The following is a 6,080-nucleotide window of genomic DNA, read 5'->3' on the forward strand; positions in this document are numbered from 1 at the left end:
GTTGTTGGATTGAATGCTCTGTACACATCTATGAGGTCCAGTTGGCTGATTGTGTTGTTTAGTTCTTCTGTGTCTTTGCCAAGTTTCTTTCTGGTTTTCTATCCATTTTTGAAAGTGGTGTATTAAAATCACCCACTATTATTGTAGATTCATCCATTTCTTTCTTGAACTCTATCAGAGTTTACTTTATATATTTTGGAGTTCTTTCACTGAGAATAAATATTTATTATGGTTATGTCATCTTGTTCAAATGTCCCTTTAGTCATGAGATAATGCCCATCTTTAGCTATTATGTTGGGTTTTGCCTAAAAGTTTATTTTATCAGAGATTAGTACTGCCACTCCTGTTCGTTTTTTAATTGAAATTAGCTTGGTATATTTTTTCCCATCCTTTGGCTTTTAATCTGTTTTTGCTCTGTGTGCGAGATGTGTCTCTTACAAACAGCATATTGAAGGATCTTGTTTTCTTATCCATTCTGCCATCATCCATCTCTTAACTGGTGCATTTATTTAGTTTACATTCAGTATAATTATCCATATGTATGGATTAATTGCCTCTGTTATGAGTTTTTTTTGTGTGTGTGTGGTGTTGCTACTTTCTTTGTTCTCTGTGTCTTCCTTTACTGAGTTCATGCTTTTTGTGTTCTTTCTTATGAGTTTCCTTGTAGTTTTAGTGTTTCCATTTTCTTTGTATGTTGTGATGTGTTAATTTTCTTTGAGATGACCTTATAGTCCATTAACTTCTCCTCCATTTAATGCAGTCTCTTTTATCCTGTAATCTACATGACGTTTTCACCAACTGGATCCCTGTTCCTACGTGTTTACCTTCTTTTATTTTGCAATTGTTTTGATCATAGACTGACCTCCCAGATTCTATGAGTTTGTTCTTATAGTTTTGTTCTGTTCTTGACTCTTCCTTCTGTCGATTTAGTTCTGAGAGGTGCTGCCATGTATGTCAATCTCTGGTTGTTGTCTCTTTTTGTTTGTTCTCAGTCCACAGAACTCCTTTTAGGATGTTTTGTAGTTAGGTTTGGCCTTGGAAAAGTCACTCAGCTTCTGTTCATACTGGAATATTTGATTACACCGTCGTATTTGATTGATAACTTTGCTATATAAAGGATTCTTGGTTGGCAGTTTTATTTATTTATTTATTTTCTTCCAGTATTTTAGATATTTCTTCCCATTGTCTTTTTACTTGCATGGCTTCTGCTGAGAGATCCGAGCTTAATCTGACTTGCTTGCATTTGTATGTAACACTCCTCTTTCCCTAGCTGCTTTCAGGAGTGTGTCCTTACCTTTGAGTTTAGAGAGCTTGATTATGAGATGCCTTGGTGATTTTCTTTTGGGGTCTAACCTTTCTGGGGATCATTGAGCTTCTTGAATGTTTATCTTTTCAATTTTTCAGGATATTAGAGAAAATTTCTTCCAGCAGTTCTTCAACTATTTTCTCTGTGGACTTGTGTGATTCTTCTTCTTCTGAAATTCTGATAATTCTTAAGTTATTCCTCTTCATATTGTCCAACATGAATCTTTGACCTTCTTCAGATTTTTTTATCCTTTTTTTCTGTTTGCTCTTCTATCTTAGTGGTATTGAGAGATTTGTCTTCCAAATCTCTGGTTCTGCCTTCCATCTTTTCTATTCTACTCCTTTACACTTTCAGTGTATTGTGTGTATATTTCTGATATTCTATTATTGATAATTTGGACCTCCTCTGTAGGTTTTGAATAGTTTCCAATGCTGTATCTATCTTATTTGATTGTTCCTTTAGCGAATTCCTGACTTTTTCTTTATTTGTCTCAACTTCAGTGCTAAGTGTTTTGAAGCATTTTATAATCATTTTTCTGAATTCCTTCCCGGGCATTTCCAATGCCTACCTTCCTTCCAGAACGTAGTCCAGGTCTACCTCTAGGTCATTTATCTCAGACATTTTATCTCATATTTGGGCATGTGCTGATATGGCCATTTGTTTTTGCTTCTTGGAAGTATTTAAGTTTATCTGTGGCCTTAATACTTATTTAAGTATGTGGGTTTTTTTTTCTATTTTGTATGCTTTCTTTTATTTATTTATTTATTTTTATAGTTTTGTTCTGTTCTTGACTCTTTCTTCTGTCAATTTAGTTCTGAGAGGTGCTGTAATGTATGTCAACCTCTGGTTGTTGTCTCTTCTTGTTTGTTCTCAGTCCACATAACTCCAGGTAGATGTAATCAGGATGTTGCCTACCCTTTTCACTCTTCTTATTGCTTAACTCAAAGTAACTTTCACAGGTGTTGTCTGTCTCCCTCATGTATGGCAGTTGATAATGGTTCTTGCTTGGATTTTCTTGTTTTATAGACTGTGATTGTAACTTGAGTATATGGCAGCAGTTGCTGTCTCTTCTTAGGTAATATAGGTAGAAAAAGAATCCCCCAAAGGTGGAAGGAGGAGAATATAAAAGAAAAAAAGGAAAAAAAAAAATCAAAGCACCAAAAACAACAACAACAAAACCTATATTGGATACTGTAATCTATAATCACAGAAATGGGAGAGGAGGGAGAGAAGTAAAAAAAAAAAAAAAAAAATGTATCCTAATATGAGTATGACTTTCTGTACTCTTTAAGCTTCTTGCCTTAAAAGCTGTCTGATAGATTTCAAGATGTCACTGTTGGTTGTTATGTTGTACCTCAGGATTTAATTTAATTTTCAGTCTGTTTTGTTTTTTAACTCTCTTTTTCTCTCCACTCCCCTTGTTCTGGTTGTTTCCAGTATTAAAACAAACAAACAAACAAAACAAAACAAAAAAACAGTTCAGGGCCTGCTGTTAGACTGAGAGTATCTGTGCGCATGTGTGGCAGAAGAATCCACCAGCGGTGGGGGCAGGGTGTGCCCTTTTTACTCAGACACCGCCTCTAGTCACCAGAATGGAGGTGCACAAACAGTATGTGTAGAGAGTGCAATGAACAGATAACAAAACAAAAGAAAAGAAAATCAGAACAAATCAAAACCAATAAAGTGCATTGTCCATCTTTGCTCTGAGGTCCCTGCTACGTTTTCCTCTGGTGTGCCTTCTCCCCTACTTGGTCTCACCCAAGTTGTTGCCTCTAAGCCTCCATGCCTGGAAGATTCAAAAGTATGGATTTCCTATTTCCACTACAAGTTCCACTAGATATAAGCCTTCAAACTTTTAAAAATAGTCCTATGTATGTGGTTCCGAGTTTTGGAGCTTTGCCCTGAATCTGTTTTGCCTGATGTTCTGTAGTATTTCTGAAAGCAAACCTCACTGCACCTCTACCATAGCCACCATGAAGCCCTGCCCCAGATTATATTTTATTTACTTTTTTTCCATGAACTTTTTGAAGTAGCCTCATATTTGTTCAGCTTTTTAATTTATCATGTATATTTCTATTCACTGGATATTATAATTTTTCCAGCTGATTTTCATCAAGTTTATCACAGTGACATTGACTTCCGTCACATTTATCACCACCCCCATTTTATTTCTAATTAAGTATAAACATATATTATAACACTATGAGTTAAAAAAATATATATGTATGACTCAACTTCACTGTGGTCATCCACATCTAAGGTATCTTTTGCTCAGAGTGATGCACAGTTACATCAAAAATGCATTTTGCAATTTAAAGTTGGCTTTTTATTTACTCAATTTTTCCTGATGGTTTTTCTTTTCTTTTTTTATCACATTTGAATTACATCTACTGGCCAAAAAAATCCCAAAAAAACCAGTAATCCAGACAGTACATGGGGATGGAGTCCACAGCAGTGAGGGGTAGTGTCAACATCTGTAAGGAAAAACCAAGTCCATGGTTTCTGTTTCTAGTTCCCAAGAAAGGGGGCCATCAGCAAGAACAGGGTGGTGACCTGGACACATGCATGAGGCCAGCAAGGCCCAACCATATGCTCAGGACCCATCTCAGCATCACCCCGGGACAAGAGGTAGCCTTGAGCACTGGTGTGACTAACGGCTCTCATCCAGGCTGAATTGGAGGATGGGTATGCTGCTAGGTCTTAGGGTTTGTGTCCCCTGAGGCAGACGGTTTCTGCCTGTGCAGAGGGCTCAGCCTCTCTAGGCTCCATGTGAATTGGCATGCCCCAGTCCCCTGGGAAGCAGCCACAGGGTCCTATGGAATGCTGGCCTGAGCACTGATGGAGCCCCATACTGGTGTCTGTCCTAGATGTAGCCCAGCATAGGCTTAAGGAGGGTACGCCCTTACCCCACTTCATGTCTCCAATCTGTGCAGGTTGTGTGCTGGGACCAGCTCATAAATACAGTCAGACCTCCCCTAAATGTCCCCAAAATGTACCGGTGGCCAACAGCCACACATAGGCCTCCCTGATGCCCCTTAGAAATATACAGAAGCAGTCCACATGTTTCCTGGATGACCAGGGCTCCACCTGCTCTGCCTCCTGGAACCACCCTGATCAGCAGCATTGGCAGCCAGAGCCCACTCCTCCATCCTCCTGAGCTTGTTCAAATGAGATCAGCCATACCCCCTCTCCTGAGTTCAGGCTGGAGGGACCGCCAAAGCCTTGGGCAGGCATGGGGTGCCAGGCCAGGCCAGCCCTACTGGCTGGCAAGCAGTGAGCCCACTAGGAGTTCTTGCAGTTGTTGGAGCGGGAACGCTTAGGCTGTTGTTGCCTTTGCTGCTCCCACCGCTGACCCCGTAGGCCAGTGAGTCGGAGCGGCCATGTATCATGACAGCATTCATGCCTTTGGCCATGAAGAAGGACTTAAGGTGACTGTTGATGGTGACAGGCAGTGGGAATTTGTAGATGAGATGCATAGTTGTGCAGGACACGATGGCGTGGCAGCAGATATCCTGCAAGATGAGGATCTCCAGAGCTTCTCCATGCAGTGACGCATAAGGACGATTTGCTACAGCTTTGTGAAGGATTCAGTCAAGTTGAAGTTGTATAGCGGGCTGACCTCAAAAAAGGTCCTGCAGTTCTTCGCAGTGTAGGCACTGGCCTGCTCAGTGGGCACCTGCCGCTTGAAGGCCAGGTGCAGCGGGTCCCCCACCAGGATCCAGGGTACTCCCGGTGCATGCTCATGAATCTCCTTGACCCAACGATCAGTGCAGTCAAACGACCAGAGGTTGTTGATATCATACACCAGGAGAATGCCCTGTGAGTTCTGTGAGTAGGATCTGAAGATGGTGCAGAACCGGCCCTGTCCGGAGGTATCCAAGAATTCCAGCTTCATGCGCTGGCTGTCTAGCAGGATGTTGGTGGTCTTGCAGTCGGTGCCGTTGCTGTAGGTTTAGGGCTACTTCACAGCACCATCCTGCAAGCTATTGAGGATCTCCCCCTTTCTCACTTCGCTGTCGCCCACCAGCAGGAACTTGAGCAGGTAGTCGTTGCTCTTCACCAGGCTGCCCTGCGTGCGTATTGTCCTCACATGGGTGCGGGCCCGAGCAGAGCAGCAGTCTCTGCAGGTGACCTACTGAGCAAGGAGGCTTCCCAGGAGCCACTGAAACATGGAGGCAAGAGGGACAGATGAGTGGTGGCTGTCCGGCCAGCAGCCCTTAACACAACCTTAATGAGTATTTATAAAACAGAAAAAGATATATTTTTAAGGATAGTAAAATGCCTGGTGTCTCTACTTCTCTGGATAGGGTCCCACATTCCGCTCATGCTCTTCTCCCTTGATGATCCTAGAGTCCTTTGTTCCTGGAATGTAAGATCAACTACTCCTCCCTTTATGTTACAGAAGTTAGACCTTTACTGTTGTGACAATTGCAATTAGTCATAATAACAATTACTCACTATTGAATCAAAAGAACCCTATGCCCATCCCCTTTCACCAGACCCATCCAAACAAGATGAATATTAATCAGTGGGACTCTACTCTCCCTCCCCCAGTCTTAAACTCAAGTCCCTCTTGAAAACTTGTAAGCCAGCTGCTTAGTGCCTTTATAGGCCCCAATTTTAGGAAACCAATGTCTAAATTACCTGTCTCTAGCAGCCCTATATACCAAGGGGATAGGATTGATCCTTCATGTGAAGACATATTCCCTCTCAGTTGGTATTTTGAGCTACTACCTTCATAAGTATTGTTGTTGTTGTCAGGTGCCATCGAGTC

General features: G+C 41.6%; 1 pseudogene; it reads right to left on the reverse strand.

The window, feature by feature from the left end:
* Positions 1–4,503: 4,503 nt before the first annotated feature.
* The window catches only part of LOC102829313, a 6,570-nt pseudogene continuing 4,993 nt past the window's right edge, over positions 4,504–6,080 (reverse strand).

The sequence above is a fragment of the Chrysochloris asiatica genome, unplaced genomic scaffold, assembly GCF_000296735.1.
Source record: "Chrysochloris asiatica unplaced genomic scaffold, ChrAsi1.0 scaffold00435, whole genome shotgun sequence".
Classification (NCBI taxonomy): domain Eukaryota; kingdom Metazoa; phylum Chordata; class Mammalia; order Afrosoricida; family Chrysochloridae; genus Chrysochloris; species Chrysochloris asiatica.